Here is a 22,321-nt window from a genome sequence, read left to right on the forward strand (position 1 = left end):
ATGCATAGGATAGAACTTCTGGTGAAATTCCAATTTTAATCGCTTATAATTCCAAGATCTCGTGTCATCACATAGCCTATACCATGTCATTGCATCTCCCTTCAAATATAAAGGGAAGACCTTCCTTTTGACAACATCATCGGGAATACCTGCAAGCGTAAATAATCCACAAACTTCATCCACAAAGATAAGGTGTAAGTCGGGATGCAATGTTCCGTCTCCTGCAAAAGGATTTGCCAGCAGTTTTTCTATCATACCCGAAGGAATCTCAAAGTGAATATTTTCATAAAGTTCAGTAGGTTGAGGAGCATCTCTTTGCTCTTCTGGTTGGGGTGAAGATACCCCAAACAAGCCACTCAAAGGATTAGTTTCCATAGTGACAAGTAACAGAAAATTTTAGCACACTATATAAATGTTTCCTTACCAAGTTCCACTCACCAAGAGCGCTACGCTCCCCGGCAACGGCGCCAGAAAAGAGTCTTGATGATCCACAAGTGTAGGGGATCTATCGTAGTCCTTTCGATAAGAGTGTCGAACCCAACGAGGAGCAGAAGGAAATGATAAGCGGTTTTCAATAAGGTTTTCTCTGCAAGCACTGAAATAGTAGGTGATAGATAGTTTTGTGATAAGATAAATAGTAATGAGAAAAAGTAAATAAAGTAAATAAGGTGCAGCAAGGTGGCCCAATCCTTTATGTAGCAAAGGATAAGCCTGGATAAATTCTAATAATAATGAGGGAGCTCCCGAGGACACATTGGGAATTATCGTCAAGCCAGTTTCATCACGTTCATATGATTCGCATTCGGTACTTTGATAATTTGATATGTGGATGGACCGATACTTGGGTACTGCCCTAACTTGGACAAGCATCCCACTTATGATTAACCCCTATAGCAAGCATCCGCAACTACAAAAGGGAGTATTAAGGTAAACCTAACCACAACATTAAACACATGGGTCCATATCAACCCCTAACGAAGCAACGCATAAACTAGGGTTTAAGCTTCTATCACTCTAGCAACCCATCATCTACTTATTACTTCCCTATGCCTTCCTCTAGGCCCAAATAATGGTGAAGTGTCATGTATTCGACGTTCACATAACACCACTAGAGGAGAGACAACATACATCTCATCAAAATATCAAACGAATACCAAATTCACATGACTACTAATAGCAAGACTTCACCCATGTCCTCAGGAACTAAAGGAACTACTCACAAAGCATAATCATGTTCATAATCAGAGGTGTAATAATATGCATTAAGGATCTGAACATATAATCTTCCACCAAGTAAACCAATAAGTATCAACTACAAGGAGTAATCAACACTACTAGCAACCCACAGGTACCAATTTGTTGTTTTGGATACAAGATTGGATACAAGAGATGAACTAGGGTTTGAGAGGAGATGGTGCTGGTGAAGATGTTGATGGAGATTGACCCCCTCCTGATGAGAGGATCGTTGGTGATGACGTTGGTGATGATTTCCCCCTCCCGGAGGGAAGTGTCCCCGGCAGAACAACTCCGCCAGAGCCCTAGATTGATTCCGCCAAGGTTCCGCCTTGTGGCGGCGGAGTTTCGTCCTGTAAGCTTGCCCACGAATTTTTCCAGGACAAAACCCTTCATATAGCAGAAGATGGTCGCTGGAAGCCCACCAGGGGCCCAGGAGATAGGGGGCCCGCCCTACAGGGGGGGCGCCCCCTGTCTCCTGGACAGGGTGTGGGCCCCCTGGCCTATTTCTTTTGCTCATAAATTCTTAATAAATCCAAAAGGTGGTTTAGTGGAGTTTCAGGACTTTTGGAGTTGTGCAGAATAGGTTTCCAACGTTTGCTCCTTTTTCAGCCAGAATTCCAGCTGCCGGCATCCCCCCTCTTCATGGTAAACCTTGTAAAATAAGAGAGAATATCCATAAGTATTGAGATATAATGTGTAATAACAGCCCATAATGCAATAAATATTGATATAAAAGCATGATGCAAAATGGACGTATCAGCCGCTGGAGAAGTTGGATTGATGGTCTCATGAGAAGCTCACCGACCCCTGGGCGACGCCGGTCTTGAAGAAGTTACAGGAATACATGGGCTACGAGGCACTGACGGGGCCATGATCGTCTGGGAGTTCCTGACGCAGCGCCTGACCCCTCTCCAAGTTCATTTGCGCCCCATGTGGGACCTCCAAGGCATAGAAGGCGACCTCCGACTATGTCGAGGGGACCTATCGAGCGAGGAGCTGAGCAAGGCCGTGTAGATCTTGCTCTGGAAGGATCTAGGCAGCCTCCTAGCAGCCCACCTTCCGCTGTACCGCCGCGATGACGGGGCGGAGCTGGCCGCCAGCATGCCGGTCTTCAAAGAGCGAGGGCTCGTGCTGTTTGGGCCTCCTGACTCCCAAATGCCGGTGTCCTCCGACGAGGACTCCATATATGGCAAAGAAGAGGAGGAGGACTCGGAGGTGATCCTGGTAGGGATGGGGGAGACTTCTCCTCCGCGGTAGAACGAGCTCCTCCGAGATCTTCCTGGCAATGATGATGCCGGGGAATGCTTGATCGGGGGATCCCCGCACCCCACGGGGGTCGTCACGAGGTCCGGGAGGACCCCCAGTGCGGAGGCTGATCCACGGGGCCCCGAAGGGGTAACAGCTCCAGCACATCCTCAGGGTAGCACTCTCACCTCATCGCCTGCCGCTGCCGCTCGGGAGCCTCCTATCGCGTGTCCGGCTGGGCCTCCGGTGGTGGCAAGGCCCTTGCTGCAGAAGCTTGGGGGCGCCACCATCCTGAGCAGGAAAAGAGCATACATTGCCGATGATGAGTAAGTACCTTACCTCATCCTTGACTTTCTATCACGGCATCATGCTCACAATGTCTTTCTCCTGACGGCCAGGCTGGGCCCCAGGGTGAAGAAGAAGAAGGAGGATGCTGCTCCCACGGCGTAGCAGAGTCCAGGGGTGCCGGTTCCTGACGTCCCACAGAGGGCACGTAGACCTCGGAGCCCCCTGCCTCCACTGTCGTCGCGATAGAGCCAGTACATGTGCCAGTGCCACCTCCTCCTCAGGTTCTCACGCCGGCAGATCAAGGCTCCTCCGTCAGGCCCGACGCTTTGGATGAGGCCTACGCCACGCCGGATCAACTCCGGGCTGATCTTCGAGGTGCTGACGAGTGTGCAGCAATGGGGCGCCTGGAGGTAATCTCGGGGTGGCTCCTGGATGACTCGTCCATCAGGGCAGTCTGGGGCCGGGCCGAGGCTGCCGTCGCAGATGGCCAAAAGCAGGCTGCGGAAGCCGTAGCAGCTCGCGACACTATTATGGCCAACACCGCATCCGCCAGGCGTCGCTGCAGCGAGCTGGAGGCCAAGCTAAAGATGCTCTGTGAGGAGCAGACCTCTCATGTGCGTCAGCTCCAGGCACGGGAGGAGGAGCTCAAGGTCTGAGAGGCCGCGATCGCCGATCGTGATGCCAAGCGGTAGCAAGCGACCGAAGAGTAGGCCATGGAGAGGAGCCGCCTGGAGAAGCTGAAGGTGGAAGTGTAAGCAGCCCAAGCATCCCACACCAAGCACGTCTCCAAGGAGACGACCAAGCTGGAGGCCAGGGAGAAAATACTTGCCGCATCCGAGAAGGCTGGGCGCGACGCCTTCGCTTCCTTCGAGCGGAAGTCCCGCATGGCCCTTTGCTCCCTTTACGGGGAGGGGTACGATGAGCCACTGGTGATCCCAGATGGTGGCCTTCCCGGTCTTCTCATCAAGCTTGTCGAGGTGCTATAGAACATCACCGCCATGGTGGGCTCCCTGGTGGAAGGGGAGTGTCGCGTGCTCTTCATTGCGGCCGCGATGCGTGTCCTTAGCCACCTCCATCTCCTATAACCTAGCCTGGACCTTGGCACGCTGCTGGAGTCGGTGGCGTTCGAGTCCCTGGTTGCTGCTGCCGAAGCCGTGAAGGAGCTGGTGGAGGCCCTGGTGGTGAAGTTCCACTGCATCGACCCTGAGGCCGCGGCGACCGCTGCCGGCGGCGAAGGCGACAGCGGTACCATCGGGGATGCGCTCCCCAAGGCGCCTGGTGGCAGCAAGCAAGACTGAAGGCTGCACTTCCCATCTTTATCCTGCAAAATTTAATGTGCCTCGTGGAGGCGTAAGAACTTCTGCTTTGAATTCGTGAAACATTATGTTTTGTAATAATCTACTAGGATTCTGCGATTTCCTTTCTATGCTCGATTACCTTCCATTTTGCTTTAGTGTTCTGCATCGGCAGCCCCGACCCCGCGCATACCTCAACCACCGTTGGGTCGTCTGAATCGCTGGGACGAGACTAAGGGGTGAGGGGCTACGTGACCACTGAGGCCCTTGAGTCATGATGCTCAGGGGTCCCTCTTGACATACGAAAGGCCTCGTGAAGGAAGTGCAAGCAGCGTCCGGGTTAATCTGGAGTCCTCATACCTTTTCTCGCCATCTTTCTCCTCGGAGGGTCGCGAGACGACCAGGTGCCAAAGACTTGGTATGCTGGCGTGCGTTAGGCGTGACCTAAACGCAGCCCCTGTGCCCAGTCCCCTCGCGCGGCTCTCCCGAGGGAAAGTTGGTGCAGTGGGTCCGGACGACGAGCCCTAGGGCTCTCCTGAGGTTGATGCAGCCGCTAGGGTGCTTCCAGTTGTTTATCATCAGCGCGGAGCATGACACTTCCACTCTTGCATGGGCATAGCCGCTCCTAGACCGTGTCATCCGGCAGCGTGCAGCATGGGGCTTCCACTGATGCGTGGGTGGGAGCTCTCTCTGAGGGGAGACTCCGGGGCGTGTACAACCCCGTCCTGGCACGTGGCTTGCACGGCAGTACTCGAGGAGGTGTATATGCGCACACGTGAGCCAGCGCGGGACTCACGAGGCCCTACCTGTGAGATGGTTAGGTCACATGCGCCGAGTGAATCTCCGGAGGAGATTGCATGAGAAGGCCAAACACCAGCCACCCCAGGAGGTGACGTGAACGGGGCCGACCCGCCAAACAGAGCTCAGCCGCTAGATTTGTCGATGCTGCAGGGACGGACCCGAGCACAGACACCATGCCCAGTCTCTCATGCATCGATCCTAAAGAAAGACAACCGGCACGTAGTAACAACGGCGGCGAGACACCGTGTTGCATGCCCTAATTTATCCACTCACGATTAGCTCATGCGAGAACAAGGTACCAAGGGCCACGGGAGGTGACGTACATGGGGCTGGCCCGCGAGACAGAGCTGCTACCTCTTGAGCTTGCATTGGTTTTTCGTTGAAGAGGAAAGGGTGATGCAGCAAAGTAAAGTAAGTATTCCCTCAGTTTTGAGAACCAAGGTATCAATCTAGTAGGAGACAACACACAAGTCACCGAATACCTGCACAAACAATCAACAACTTGCACCCAACACGATAAAGGGGTTGTCAATCCCTTCATGGTCACTTGGAAAAGTGAGATATGATATTGATAGATAAACGGTAGAGTAAATATTTTTGGTTTATAGATCGGAAAGTAAAAGATTGCAAAATAGTAGATCGGAAAACAGCAAGATGTAAACGAGATTCAATATAATGGAAGAGAGACCCGAGGGCCATAGGTTTCACTAGCGGGTTCTCTTGAGATAGCAAATATTACGGCGGGTGAACAAATTACTGTCGAGCAATTGATACAAAAAGCGCATAGTTATGATGACATCTAAGGAAATGAGCATGAACATAGGCATCATGTCCGTGTAAAGTAGACCGACTCCTGCCCGCATCTACTACTATTACTCCACACATCGACTGCTATCCAACATGCATCTAGAGTATTAAGTTCATAAAGAACGGAGTAACGCATTAAGCAAGATGACATGATGTAGAGGAATTAACTCAAGCAATATGATGAAAACCCCATCTTGTTATCCTTGATGGCAACAATACAATACGTGCCTTGCTGCCCCTACTATCACTGGGAAAGGACACTGCAAGATTGAACCCAAAGCTAAGCACTTCTCCCATTGCAAGAAAGATCAATCTAGTAGGCCAAACTAAACCGATAATTCGAAGAGACTTGCAACGATATCAAATCATGCATATAAGAATTCAGAGAAGAACGAAATAATATTTATAGATAATCTTGATCATAAATCCACAATTCATCGGATCTCGGCAAACACACCACAAAAGAGTATTACATCAAATAGATCTCCAAGAACATCTAGGAGAACATGGTATTGAGAATCAAAGAGAGAGGAGAATCCATCTAGCTAGTAACTATGGACCCGAAGGTCTGTGGTAAACTACTCACGCTTCATCGGAGAGGTAATGGTGTTGATGTAGAAGCCCTCCCTGATCGAATCCCCCTCCGGCAGGACGCCGGAAAAGGCCCCTGGATGGGATCTCATCGGTATAGAAGCTTGCGGCGGTGGAAAAGTGGTTTGGTGGCTCTCCTGGATGTTTTAGGGTATAAGAGTACATATAGGAGAAGGAACTAGGTCAGGGGAGCCATGAGGGGCCCATGAGGGTGGGGTGCACGCCCTACCCCCTTGGGTACGCGCTCCTGCCTTGTGGCTGCCTTATTGCGTCTTCGATTTCATCTCCAAGTCTTCTGGTTTGCTTTCGGTCCAAGAAAGACCATCGCGAAGGTTTCATTCCGTTTGGACTCCGTTTGGTATTCCTTTTCTACAAAATTCTAAAATAGGCAAAAAAGCCAAAACTAGCACCGGCCCCTCGGTTAATAGGTTAGTCCCAAAAATAATATAAAATAGCATATAAATCACTATTAGACATCCAAAACAGATAATATAATAGCATGGAACAATCAAAAATTATAGATACATTGGAGACGTATCAAGCATCCCCAAGCTTAGTTCCTGCTCGTCCTCGAGTAGGTTAATGATAAAAACATATTTTTTAATGTGGAATGCTACCCAACATATTTATCCATGTAATTTTATTTATGGTAGCATGAATGTTCTGATCCGAAAGATTCAAGACAAAAGTTTAACATTGACATAAAAACAATAATACTTCAAGTATACTAACAAAGCAATCATGTCTTCTCAAAATAACATGGCCAAAGAAAGCTATCCTACAAAATCATATAGTCGGGCTATGCTCTATCTTCATCACACAAAATGTTTAAATCATGCATAACCACGGTTTCAGCCAAGCAATCGTTTCATACTTTAGTATTTTCAAACTTTTTCAATCTACACGCAATACATGACTGTGAGCCATGGACAATGCACAATAGGTGGAATAGAATGGTGGTTGTGGAGAAGACAAAAAGGAGAAGATAGTCTCACATCAACTAGGCGTATCAACGGGCTATGGAGATGCCCATCAATAGATATCAATGTGAGTGAGTAGGGATTTCCATGCAACAGATGCACTAGAGCTATAAGTGTATGAAAGCTCAAAAAGAAACTAAGTGGGTGTGCATCCAACTTGCTCGCTTACGAAGACCTATGGCACTTAGAGGAAGCCCATCATTGGAATATACAAGCCAAGTTCTATAATGAAAATTCCCACTAGTATATGAAAGTGACAACATAGGAGACTCTCTGTCATGAAGATCATGGTGCTACTTTGAAGCACAAGTATGGAAAAAGGATAGTAACATTGCCCCTTCTCTCTTTTTCTCTCATTTTTTTTATTTGGGCCTTCTCTCTCTTTTTTATGGCCTCTTTTTTTCGTCCGGAGTCTCATCCTGACTTGTGGGGGAATCATAGTCTCCATCATCCTTTCCCCACATGGGACAATGCTCTAATAATAAAGATCATCACACTTTTATTTACTTACAACTCAATGCTAAGAACAAAATATGACTCTATGTGTATGCCTCTGGCGGTGTACCGGGATGTGCAATGATTCAATAGTGACATGTATGAAAAAGTTATGAACGATGGCTTCACGACAAATACGATGTCAACTACATGATCATCCAAAGCAATATGACAATGATGAAGCGTGTCATAATAAACGGAATGGTGGAAAGTTGCATGGAAATATATCTCAGAATGGCTATAGAAATGCCATAATAGGTAGGTATGGTGGCTGTTTTGAGTAAGGTAATGGTGGGTGTTATGGTACCGACAAAAGTTGCGCGACACAAGAGATGCTAGAAATGGTGGAAGGGTGAGAGTGCGTATAATCCATGGACTCAACATTAGTCATAAAGAACTCACATACTTATTGCAAAAATCTACAAGTCATCAAAACAAAGTACTACACACATGCTCCTAGGGGAAGGGTTGGTAGGAGTTAACCATCGCGCGATCCCGACCTCCACACATAAGGAAGACAATCAATAAATAAATCATAATCCAACTTCATCACATAACGGTTCACCATACGTGCATGCTACGGGAATCAAAAAAATTAACACAAGTATCTCTAGAATTCACAATTACTCTACTAGCATGACTCTAATATCACCATCTTCATATCTCAAAACAATCATAAAGAATCAAAATTCTCATAGTATTCAATGCACTTTATATGAAAGTTTTTATTATATCCATCTTGGATGCGCATCATATTAGGACTAATTTTATAACCAAAGCAAATTACCATGTTGTTCTAAAATACTCTCAAAATAGTATAAGTGAAGCATGAGAGTTCAACAATTTCTATAAAATAAAACCACTGCCGTGCTCTAAAAAGATATAAGTGAAGCACTAGAGCAATATTGTCTAGCTCAAAAGATATAAGTGAAGCACATAGAGTATTCTAATAAATCATGATTCATGCGTGTCTCTCCCAAAAGGTGTGTACAGCAAGTATGATTGTGGTAAACTAAAAAGCAAAGACACAAATCATACAAGACGCTTCAAGCAAAACACCTATCATGTGGTGCATAAAAATATAGCCTCAAGTAAAGTTACCGATATACGAAGACGAAAGAGGGGATACCTTCCGGGGCATCCTCAAGCTTAGGCTTTTGGTTGTCCTTGAATATTACCTTGGGGTGCCTTGGGTATCCCCAAGCTTAGGCTCTTGCCACTCCTTATTCCAAAATCCACCAAATCCTTACCAAAAACTTGAAAACTTCACAACACAAAACTTCAACAGAAAATCCCATGAGCTCCGTTAGTATAAGAAAATAAATCACCTCTTTAAGGTACTGTCGTGAACTAATTCTTTATTTACATTGGTGTAATATCTACTGTATTCCAACTTCTCGATGGTTCATACCCCCCGATACTACTCATAGATTCATCAAAATAAGCAAACAACACGCGAAAAACAGAATCTATTAAAGAACAATTATAATAATTAAGTTCCTACCCCTTCAGCAGGATCCTGGAAAAAGCCCCTAGATGGGATCTCATGGGTACAGAAGGTTGTTGCGGTGGAAAAGTGGTTTCGTGGCTCTCCTGGATGTTTTTAGGGTATAAGAGTATATATAGGCGAAGGAACTAGGTCAGGGGAGCCACAAGGGGCCCATGAGGGTGGAGGGCGCGCCCTACCCCGTTGGGCGCGCCCTCCTTCCTCGTGGCTACCTCATTGCATCTCCAACTTCATCTCCAAGTCTTCTGGTTTGCTTTCGGTCCAAGAAAGATCACCACGAAGGTTTCATTCTGTTTGGACTCCATTTGGTATTCCTTTTCTGCAAAACTCTAAAATAGGCAAAAAACAGAAACTGGCACCGGGCCCTCGATTAATAGGTTAGTCCCCAAAATAATGTAAAATAGCATATAAATCCCTATTAGACATCCAAAAAAGATAATATAATAGAATGGAACAATAAAATATTATAGATACGTTGGAGACGTATCAAGAGCTCAGCCACTGGTTTTAGCGACGCTGCAGAGATGGATACGAGCACAAACGTCGTGCCGGTCCTTAATCATGAGGCGGTCGCGGGCGGGCGCACGACGTTCATGGTGGCGAAGCACCAAACACGCAGGTAATAATATAAAGCAGCTCATAAAAGCGTGAAGGCAATTCTGATAGATGCTAAAAATGATACACGCTACAGGGCGGACCCATACAGCTTGAGGATAATGCAGCCCGAGGGGCGCCCTCAACTGAACAAAATAAAAAGTCACCTGGCACCATTGTGGTAGAGGTGTTGAAGTAGCTAGAGATGCGTGGCAGAAGTTGCTCCTCATGAGCCAGCAGGCTCCTGAGTCTCAGGGGGGTCCAAAGGCTCCAGCTCCTCCTCCATCAGGACTGCCTAGCGCCTAGCTTCATGAGACCCAGGATGCCCTGCATGCAGCGCTGGAGCGAGGCAGCCGCGCCTGGCAGGCCGAACAACATGCAGACGTAGCTGTGCGGGTGGCCTCCACACCGACCAACACGGGATGGCCAGAAGTGCTCCTGAGAAGCAGCCATGTTGAGGCCCGGGATGTTGACGCACACGAGCAGCTCGCCGCTCATGTCCTGGGTGGCAGCTGCATTGAGCGACGTGGGCCAGTGCTCGCCTTGCATGGCCTGTGCCTCCTGAAGATCCTCGATTGCCCTGATGATGAAGTCCTGCGCGGTTGGTGCTTCGCACCCTATGCTTTTCTCCCGGAGGCGCGTGTTGAAGCACACCTCCACGTGGTGCCCGAACGCCTCCCTCGTGACGCTGGCCAGGTCAGAGGCCCTCTAGATAAGATCCCCCGAGCCCAACCCGAGGGGGGTGCCAGGCTCGCCTTCCTATGTGAGAGGGAAAGGAACCCCAATAGAGGGCGAGGGGCCTAAAGCGCGATCATCAGGCACCCTAGCCTCTTGAGGGCCCCTGAGGAGGAGCTGCTTCTTCTTCTTGGGGCGACCTCAGGGGGATGGGTGGCTCCCTCGCCATTTGAGCTCTCGACCGCTGCAGCCTGGTAGGCACGCTCGAGGGAGCACACCGCGTCATTCTCATCGCGGACGACCGTGATGATGCCACAGCTTCCTGGCATCTTGAGGACGTTGTAGCCGTGGTGAGTTGTTGCCATGAACTTAGCGAGGGCTCTGTACCGGAGTATGGCGTTGTACGACAGGCGAGTGTGAGCGATGTTGAAGTCGATGAGCTTGGTACGGTAGTTGTCGCGCTTGCCGAAGGTGATGGGGAGACAAATCTGCCCTATGGGGTGAGTAGAGCCGTCGGTTACTCCTAAGAATGGCTTGGTGGGCTGAAGCTGGTCGTATGGCACCTAGAGCCTGTCAAATGTCTCAACAGAGAGGACATTGAGCCTAGTGCCACCATCAATGAGTGTCTTGGTGACGAGAACGTTGTTGATGGTTGGTGAGTAGAGCATTGGGAGCGCGCTTGAAGTGGCCACGCATTTGAGCTGGTCCGAAGAGTCGAAGGTGATGGAGCACTTTGACCAACTGAGTGGATGCGACGCCTCGAGCTTGGGGTGGGCCGCGTTCACCTCACAAGCAAACTACTTGAAGATGCAATGGGAGGCAGGGGCCTGAGCGCCTCCCAAGATGCAGGCGATAGCACGAGGCTCTTGGAAGCCCCCAGCCCCATTGTCCTGGCGGTGGTCTTCTTTCCTTCTTGGTGGCAGTGGCAGCGGAGGAAGGCAGCGTTGCCCTGAGGATGGTTCTCACGAGGCTGGTCCTGTCGTGGACCGTCGCAAGGCTGGTCCTGCCAGCAGTCTTCACGAGGCTGGTCGCGCCAACCCTGACGGGGGCCATGATCGTCCCAACGGCCTCCGCCGTGACCTCCTCCGCAGCCGTAGCCACGATCGTTGCGCTCAGGGTGGCGGCCGAGGTGCCCATCCCGGATGGCCCTGAGCTCTTGGCAGTCGTTGGTCTTGTGGCTGTGCACGTTGTGGAAGACACAGAACGGGCGGTTGCCTTTGGAAGACTCAGGGTGATCACAGCCGCGCTTCATCTCAGGCTCGGCCGTGAGCACCACCGGGCCCTTGTGCTTCACGTCCTTCACCTTGGCCTTGTTGTATTTTGGGTCGGCCTCAGGGAGCTCGAGGAGCGAGAGACGACCTTCTTCTACCCTTGCGCACCTGGTCGCCATATTGAACATCTCCAGAGCCGAGCACAGGTCCTCGTGTATGGCAAGCTCCCCCTTCATCTAGACGTCCCGGACGCCATCAGTGAATGCTGAGATGATGGCCTCGTCCGACACCTTGGGGATCTTGAGGCAGATGTTGGTGAAGCGTATTTGTGCAAGGTCTCTCTTGGTTGTTGCTTGATGCGCTGCAGGTCGCCAGCTGCAGGAGCGCGATCGCAGGTGCCTTGGAAGTTGGCAATGAAATGCTCCCGCCACTCGTACCAGGAGGAGATCGATCCCACCAGGAGGTTCAGGAGCCACGAGGGCGCACCATCCTTGAGAGACATGGGGACCCAGTTCACCAAAACCTTCTCATCACCACTCGCCGCCTCGATGCTCAGCTCGTAGAGCAGAAGGAACTCGGTCGGGTTGGGAGTGCCGTCATAGCGCGGAGGAAGATCCGGATTGAACTTGTCGGGCCAGATGACACAGCGAAGCTCTGGAGTGAACTCTTGGCACCCCTCCGTGGCCACAGGGGCTCGCCGCGGAGGGGGAGCCAGGTCTTGACGCCCACACGTAACCACCTCGGGTTGCACACAGTCTTGGGGCGGGCGCCGGAGGAGCTAGGAGCGCATGCGCCTCTCCTTGCGGCCGTTGCACGACCTGGCAGCTTTCTTCATCGTGTGTGGGTGCCCTTCGCGGCTGGTCGCGCTGAGAGGCCTCACACCTTGGCTCGGGGACGACATTTTGCTTAAGGGGAGGAGGAGGCGCGCCGTGAGCCACGTCGCCCGCCTGGGGCTACGGGGGAGGCAGTGAAAGAGACAACACAGGAGCCTCTCCAGCAGCACTGACGAGCTCGGTGATGCGGTCCAGCCAGTCCTTGTAGAGGTCATTGGCCGGACGGTAGCGCAAAAGCTCGCGCACCGTGAGCGGCACCGACTGTGCAGTTATTGGCCCGTGACGGGCATGGGAGGACGAGGCAGCAGCTGTGGTCAACAACGGAGTGGCGGTGTGGCCGTCGCATTGCATGGAGGGCAGTAGCGATGAATCTTTCTACTCGTGGGCTGCAGGGCCGGTTGCGGCATTGGCCACAGACAACGGGGAGCGGCGGGGAGCGCCGTTGCTGGTGGGTGCCGTCTGAGCGACGCGCGCGGCGAGGGCTGCCCAGTGCTCATCACGAACTCGACGAGCGTCCGCCATGAGAACAGCAGAGCCATGGCAAAACAACCGACGAAAGAGAGGCTTCGACATGCCCCCTACCTGGCACGCCAAATGTCGGATTCCGGGCTCCGCAGACCCAAGAAAGGTACGAAATCAGGGATGTGTGCGGAGAAATCAACCTCTCTAGCCGATCGACTCGCTGCTATCACGACCTAGCTCGATGAATGGGAAGGAAGTGGGCAAGACAGTTTACCCAGGTTCAGGCCACCTTGCGGTGTAAAACCCTACTCCTGCTCTGTGGTGGATTAGCCTCGCGGAGGCTGAGGATGAACTAGTACAAGGGAAAGAACAGCGTTAGGAGGCTAGTTCTTATGATGATCTCAAGGGGTTCGGTCTCGGGGGGTCTGATCCCTGCTATGGTGGTGGCTAGGCTATATTTATAGTGGCATCGGTCCTCTTCCCTCAAAACTTATGCGGGAAGGGATCCCACAATGGCCAATTTCGAAAGGGGAGAAGTAGTACATCTGATCCTGACGAACAGTGGTCTTTGCCTGCAAAGCTTCTGATCGTGACGTTGTGGTGGGCTCGACGATGACAGCCATCCTGCTGTTCTGGCGGTCCTGGTCTTGTTGCACACAAACGACAACCTTTGGCTAATTACTTGGGACTCCACACCTGTGCTTGCCTCCTTAGCACCAAAGAGGAAACCTGCCGCTCTGCGCCTGCTAGCACGCTCCTGGTCTTGGTCGTCATGGCTGGCGTCACCTCAACCTCATGAGGTGAGTACTTGCATAGAACTTTTCGCTCCTCAAGAGGCCGCCTGGGAAGGCCGCTCCTTCAGGAGGTCTTGATGTCGTCTGCCTCACGAGGCTTGGCCCCTCGCGAGAGTCTTGCCTTGTCATGGTTGGAGATGGGCCATACCAGGCCGTTGATGGAGCCACGCCGTGGGCTGCAGGCAGGCATGTCTAGGTACCCTGGTTGCCAAAATGCCGACAATCTGTGCAGGCTACGTTCATGCGGCTTGGTTGCATGTTTGTAGGCGACCGGACTGGAGGCATGTCTGTAGTCAACATTTAGGCGTGCGAGCTGGTCGCATCAGAGATTCTAGCTGGAAGACGCGCCTTTAACCAATGGGCGTCAGACCGCCCTGGTTATCTGTGCATACTCGAGGAGAGATATAAGGCCACGATAGCCTTTGACCGCCCCTCCGGCTGCCTATCCATCCACGTCTTCTTAATGGTGAGCTCGCCAACGACAACTTTAAGATAGCGGTCGTCCCTTCTCTTGCACCATTCCCTTATCCAATTCAACACACACACCTCGTCCATGGCGCCCCGGTATGAGCACCCCATGGTCTTCTACTTTGGCATCATTGAGGAGGAGCAAGAAGAGGGTTCTCTGCCCCCTTGATAACCCGCAAGTATACGGGATAGTTGTAGCCTCTTTCGATAAGTAAGAGTGTCGAACCCAACGAGGAGCTAAAGGTAAAACAAATAGTCTCTCAAGTCCTATCGGCCACAGATACAACTCTACGCACGCTTGGCATTTGCTTTACCTAGAACAAGTATGAAACTAGAAGTACTTTGTAGGTGTGATAGGATAGGTTTGCAAGATAATAAAGAGCACGCAAATAAAAGCTAGGGGCTGTTTAGATAAAGATGCAATAAAGTAAATATAGCGAGTGTGGAAAAGTGGTGGTAGGAGTTATGAAATTGTCCCTAAGCAATTGACTATGTTACTAGACCGGTAATCACTATTGCAATTCTATTTGAGGGAGAGGCATAAGCTAACATACTTTCTCTACTTGGATCATATGGACTTATGATTGGAACTCTAGCAAGCATCCGCATATACTAAAGATTCATTAAGGTAAAACCCAACCATAGCATTAAAGCATCAAGTCCTCTTTATCCCATACGCAACAACCTACTTACCCGGGTTTGTGTTTCAGTCACTCACGCAACCCACTATAAGCGAATCATGAACGCATTGCAACACCCTACAGCGGGAATCCCTCACGCTTGCGCGACACGGAGGGCACCATAGGACAACACAAATAATAAAACATGCAACTCAAACCAATCATAGCAATTTATCAATCACTGGTAGGACAATAGAAATCTACTCAGACATCATAGGATGGCAACACATCATTGGAAAATAATATGAAGCATAAAGCACCATGTTCAAGTATAGGGTACAACGGGTTGCGGGAGAGTGGACCACTGTAGATAGAAGGTGGAAGGTGATGGAGATGTTGATGAAGATGATGGAGGTGTTGGTGAAGATCACGGTGATGATGATGGCCCCCGGCGGCGTTCCAGCGCCACCGAAAGCAAGGGGGAGAGAGGCCCCCTTCTTCTTCTTCTTCCTTGACCTCCTCCCTAGATGGTTGAAGGGTTTCCCCTCTGGTCCTTGGCTCCCATGGCTTGGGAGGGGCGAGTGCCCCTCCGAGATTGGATCTATCTCTCTATTTCTGTGTTCCCTCTTTCTGTCCCTTCACCGTTTCCTTTATATCTGGATATCCGTAACTCCGATTGGGGTGAATCTTTCGCCCATATTTTTCTCGTAAAATTAGTTTTCTTGCGGCAAAATAAGAGCGTCAACCGCCTTACAGGTGGCCCACGAGAGTCCAGGGCGCCCCCGGGGGGAGGGCGTGCCCCCCTGTCTCGTGGCCACCCCGGACACCATTTCGCTCTTGATTCTTCCTCCGGAAAATCCCAAATACTCCAAAATAATTCTCCATCCGTTTTTACCCCATTTGGATTCCGTTTGATATTGGTTTTCTGCAAAACATAAAACATGCAACAGACAGGAACTGGCACTTGGCACTGGATCAATATGTTAGTCCCAAAAATAGTGTAAAAAGTTGCCAAAAGTATATGAAAGTTGAACAATATTGGCATGGAACAATCAAAAATTATAGATACGACGAAGACGTATCAGCATCCCCAAGCTTAATTCCTGCTCGTCCTCGAGTAGGTAAATGATAAAAAAGATAATTTTTGATGTGGAATGCTACCTAGCATAATCTTGATCATATGTCTAATCATGGCATGAATATTAAGATACAAGTGATTCAAAGCAATAGTCTATCATTTGACATAAAAAAACAATAATACTTTGAGCGTACCAATAAAGCAATCATGTCTTTTCAAAACAACAAGGCCAAAGCAAGCTTATCCCTACAAAATTATACAGTTTGGCCATGCTTCATTTTCGTCACACAAAAATGCTCCCATCATGCACAACCCCGATGACGAGCCGAGCAATTGGTTCATACTTTTTAACACGCTTCAGCTTTTTCAACCCTCGCGCAATACATGAGCGCAAGCCATGGATATAGCACTATAGGTGGAATGGAATATAATTATGGAGGTTATGTGGAGAAGACAAAAAGGGAGAAAGTCTCACATCGACGCGACTAATCAACGGGCTATGGAGATGCCCATCAATTGATGTTAATGTGAGGAGTAGGGATTGCCATGCAACGGATGCACTAGAGCTATAAGTGTATGAAAGCTCAACAAAAGAAACTAAGTAGGTGTGCATCCAACTTGCTTGCTCATGAAGACCTAGCGCATTTGAGGAAGCCCATCGTTGGAATATACAAGCCAAGTTCTATTATGAAAATTCCCACTAGTATATGAAAGTGACAACATAGGAGACAATCTATATGAAGAACATGGTGCTACTTTGAAGCACAAGTGTGGAAAAAGTATAGTAACATTGCCCCTTTCCTTTTTCTTTTTGTTTCCTTTTTTGTTCTTTTTGGGTGGGCTTCTTTGGCCCCCTTTTTTATTTAGGCTTCTTTGGCCCTTCCTTTTTTTTATTTTTTTATTTTTTCTTTTTTTATGGGGCAATGCTCTATAATGATGATCATCACACTTTTATTTACTTACAACTCGATATTACAACTCGACACTGGAACAAAGATATGACTCTATATGAATGCTTCCGGCGGTGTACCGGGATGTGCAATGATCTAGCATAGCAATGACATCAAAACGGACAAGCCATGAAAACATCATGCTAGCTATCTTACGATCATGCAAAGAAAATATGACAATGAATGCTCAAGTCATGTATATGATGATGATGGAAGTTGCATCGCAATATATCTCGGAATGGCTATGGAAATGCCATGATAGGTAGGTATCGTGGCTGTTTTGAGGAAGATATAATGAGGCTTATGTGTGATAGAGTGTATCATATCACGGGGTTTGGATGCACCGGCGAAGTTTGCACCAACTCTCAAGGTGAGAAAGGGCACTGCACGGTACCGAAGAGGCTAGCAATGATGGAAAGGTAGAAGTGCGTATAATCCATGGAATCACATTAGTCATAAAGAACTCATGTACTTATTGCAAAAGTTTATTAGCCCTCGAAGCAAAGTACTACTACGCATGCCCCTAGGGGATAGATTGGTAGGAAAAGACCATCGCTCGTCCCCGACTGCCACTCATAAGGAAGACAATCAAAGAAACACCCCATGCTTCAAATTTGTCACACAACGGTTATCATACTTGCATGCTACGGGACTTGCAAACCTGAACACAAGTGTCTCTACAATCCACAACCACCCACTAGCATGACTCTAATATCACCATCTTTATATCCCAAAACTATTGCAAGGAATCAAACATATCATATTCAGCGATCTACAAGTTTATGTAGGATTTTATGACTAACCATGTGAATGACCAATTCCTGTCATCTCTCTAAATTGATATAAGTGAAGCAAGAGAGTTTAATTCTTTCTACAAAAGATATGCGCACGCTCTAACAAATATAAGTGAAGCAAAAGAGCATTCTACAAATGGCGGTTTTCTATGTGAAGAGAAACAGGCAATCCAAACTTCACATGATATAAGTGAAGCACATGAAGCATTTTATAAATCCATACTCAAAAGATATAAGTGAAGTGCAATGAGCATTCTATAAATCAACCAAGGTATATCTCATACCAGCATGGTGCATAAAAGAAAAATGAAAACTAAATGCAAAAGACGCTCCAAGACTTGCACATAATGCATGAACGAAATGAATTCGAAAACATACTGATACTTGTTGAAGAAAGAGGGATGCCTTCCGGGGCATCCCCAAGCTTAGACGCTTGAGTCTCCTTGAATATTTACTTGGGGTGCCTTGGGCATCCCCAAGATTGAGCTCTTGCCTCTTTTCCTTTTCATCATATCAAGACCTCCTCGCTTAGACACTTCATCCACAAAAAACTTCAACAAAAAACTCGGTAAGATCCGTTAGTATAATAAAGCAAATCACCACTCTAAGTACTGTAGCAAACCAATTCATATTTTATTTTTGCATTGTGTCTACTGTAATATAACTTTTCCATGGCTTAGTCCACTAATATAAATTGATAGATTCATCAAAACAAGCAAACTATGCATCAAAAACAGAATCTGTCAAAAACAGAACAGTCTGTAGCAATCTGAACATCCACCATACTTCTATACCCCAAAAATTCTACAACAATTAGGTAAAATAAAAACACTGTACAGTAAGACAGTGCAAAAGGAATCAGACCCACTTGACGTTCGAGTTAAAAATGTAAAATCGCGCACTACAGCCAAAGTTTTTGTCCTGCACCGTACAAACCAACAAGCATTGTAAACATCCTAAAGGCAAACCTTGGCACATTATTTTTATAATACAATGGAATTGTATAAGGGGATAATTATTTTTTGATGAAAAGTTTCTGTAATCAAGATTCACAAAGTTTCTGTGAGCATGAACAAAGTTCAAGGCTAGCTCCCACTTCAACAATGCTTGTCTTTCTCACTTTCACTTTCCTTTATGAATAGTTTTTATGTTCCACTCTTTATTCTTTTGTTTTTAAACTATATAAAAGAACTCAACAGAAATAAATGACTCTCTACTTCCGGGTTGTCTCCCTGGCAGCGCTTTCTTTAAAGCCATTAAGCTAGGCATTTAGTGCTCAAGTAATGGATCCACCCGGATCCCAAGGTATATCAAAGCCACTTTTAATTAACAATGATTTGTAATTTAATAGTGAGCACAAAGTAACATATATCGAGAAACCACGAAGTCTAACTCTCTTCCTATGCATCGGCATGTCATAAAAGAACAATTCAGGCACACATAGTAAAGGCAAATGCATAGTATAAACAGTTTCTTGCAATTCTATCGTGTTGGAAACATAAAGAGGCGGAGATGTAGTTCCTCTCTCATAATAATTGCAAGTAGGAGCAGCAAGCACATGCATATTATATCTATCAAAATCATCATCTGTAGTAATAAAACGCAAGCCATCAATATAATCCTTAATGAGCACAAACTTCTTCGATATAGCGTAATCGGGAGATTTCAAAAAGATAATAGGACTATCATGCGTGGGTGAAATAGCAACAATTTCATGTTTAACATAAGGAACTATAGCAAGTTCGTCTCCATAAGCATAATTCATATTGGCATCTTGGCCACAAGCATAGCAAGCATCATCAAAAAGCGATATTTCAAGAGAATCAACGGGATCATAGCAATCATCATAGCAATCATCCTTCGGTAAGCACGAAGGGGAAGTAAACAATGTATGAGTTGAAGAGTTACTCTCATTGGAAGGTGGGCACGGGTAGCTAATCCGCTCTTCCTCCTTTTGTTCTTCGCTCTCCTCATCATCTTTTTCATCCAATGAGCTCACAGTTTCATCAATTTCTTCTTCCATAGCTTCCTGCAAAATATTAATCTCTTCTTGGACAGCGGAGAATTTCTCAATATATGGTTTAACATAGACATTAGAAGCATAATTATCATAACCATATTCAAGTATGGCAAAACATTCAGATTTGTAAATGTCGGGGGAAACTGATCCACGAACACCTATGGGGCCGGCGGACCGGGCCCCTTTCGGTTCGGCGGGGGGCGGAGATCGCACGAAGAGTAGATCGAGGCGAGGCACACGAGCGGTTTACCCAGCTTCGGAGCTCTCCGGAGAGATAACACTCCTATTGCTGCTTGTCTGGTTGTATTATCTTGTGTTCTTGCCCGCGAGAGCTAAGTGTTTTCTGGGTTCTGAATGAGTCGAACCGAACCAAACCGAACCGAACCGAACCGAACCCCCTCTACATTGCGCATGGGCCTCCTTTTATACGCTAAAGGGGTCACCGACAGGTGGCAACGCAGAGAAGGGTACAAATGTAAAAAGTGAGGTGGTTGGTACAGTTACAGTGCACCCTACCTAACCCTGACGGCAGGGGAAAAGGGCATTAAATGCCCGTCTGAGTCGCCCGAACAGTGCAGAAAAGGACCGTTAGGGGCGTCACCGCTCGCCACGATGGCGATCTTGTCAGCTTCGCATGCCACTGCGCACCGTTGGCTGCACAGCCTCCCGCCACGCACGCCTGGAGAGGCCCCCAGATCCACACGTTGGTGGATGCGCTGGAGCGTGGGTACAGAGTGGCCGCCTGCCGCGGCAAGCGCCTTGGAGCTGCTGCTATCTTGTCGGGTTCGGAAGCTTGTCGCTCGCCGGGTCTCGAGGTACCTTGGTTGGTCTTCCCGGCAAGCTCCTCTTGCCGCGGCCTTGTTGCCTTGCCGGAGCGTGTGGCGCGTCGCGGCAAGTTCCTTGAAGTGCCTTGGTTGGCCTTCCCGGCAAACTCCTCTTGCCGGGGCCTTGTCTTCTGAGCTTAAATACTTTGTTCTTGAATGGCTCCAAGGGAACCACGGAGGGTCTTGGCGTTCGCCCGGCAAGTCTTGCCGTGGGGTGCTGTAACTGCCCGTGCACAAGTTCGGGGTACTAGGGTACCCCTATTCTAGTACACCGACAGGAGCCCCCGGGCCTGGGCCAAACACAGTGCCGAGCGCTGTTGGGCCAGGCCCAAGACAGGGCACGGGCACACGCGGGCTGGGCCACGCCGAATCTTGCTCCGTATCCACCGCGCTCTCCCCTAACGGCACACGTTGAATGCAGTATCGTGGGAGAGATCATGGGTGGTTCTTTATTCGGAAGGGCGAAAGGTCTGCCCCGTCCCTCTTTATAAGCAGAGGAAACAGGGGCAGTTCGTTCCCCCTTGCTGGTTGCTACTACTCCATCTTCACGAACCTCCGCCGCCCCCCCTTCTTCCCGAAGCCGAGAGAGCAGCGCTCCGCCCCCCATTGCCACCAGCATCACCAACGCCGTCGACCTCCCCCACCACCTCCGCCATGGCTCCGAAAGCCGACAAGGGAAAGGGCGTGAAGTCAGCCGAGGCGCAGCGGCTCGCGGCGCTGTGGAAGGAGCGGGCGATCTTCTCCCCCAGCTCGGCGTGCAGGAGCTGAGGGAGTACTTCTACCTCTTTTGGGCGACGGAGACGCGTGCGCATCCGCGCACGAGGGTACTCCCGGCCGCTGCTTCGGAGCTGGCTCCAAACGGGTACCCATTCTTCGCGCTATTCTTCTATTGCGGGCTCTGCCCGCCCTTCTCGGAGTTCTTCTGTGATATCATGAACACCTACGGCTTCCGCCTCCTTGACTTCACCCCCAACGCCGTTCTGACCATGGCAGTTTTTGCACATTTGTGCGAAAACTTTGTTGGAGTCCACCCCAATGTTGCCCTTTTCGGCCACTTCTTCATACCTCGGGTAGAGAGAGGAGAGCCGCTTGCCGGAGGGATCGCCTGGATCTCGAGAGTCGGCAAGAAGGAGGCGTACTTGGAGGGTGAGCTCCGCAGCAAGTGGGATGAGTGGAGAGCGGAGTGGTGCTGGATCGTCGAGGAGAATCCGCAGCCCTTCACCGCCGTGCGCCAAGCTCCAATAGTGCGCAGCAATGACTGGAGCAACGTGGCCCCGGAAGACGAGAGGCTGAAGATCGCCATCACTAGGATTCTTCGCCTCAGGCTTGCCGGGCTCACTGTAGGCGCTGTAGGCGCAGATTTCCTCCGCCGCCGCATCGCCCCCCTGCAGGAGAGGGGGAGGCCTGCCTGGGAATTCAAGAACTCGGCGGACATCATGAGGCTGCGGCCGGGCCTCAACTGCAACTTCACCGTCTTGGAGCTGGATGCAATGCTCCTGGAGTTGTTCAAATGCGACCCCGAGCACCCATTCATGCTGCCGAGGGGCGTCGTCCCATTATGCAACAATTCTTCGCTTGACCGGATCCGCGCCATGATGCCGTTGTGCGATTCACACGGAATCGTTCCAACTTGGCAAGAGCCTGCAGATGACGTCGTGCAAGCGTTCTTCGACAACTTGAAGAAGTGCCGGTCCACGCTGACGAGCAAAAGAGCCTCACCCGTGACACCACCGATGAGGAGCTGCAGCGCATC

Source organism: Triticum dicoccoides, chromosome 7B, assembly GCF_002162155.2.
Source record: "Triticum dicoccoides isolate Atlit2015 ecotype Zavitan chromosome 7B, WEW_v2.0, whole genome shotgun sequence".
In the NCBI taxonomy this organism is placed as follows: domain Eukaryota; kingdom Viridiplantae; phylum Streptophyta; class Magnoliopsida; order Poales; family Poaceae; genus Triticum; species Triticum dicoccoides.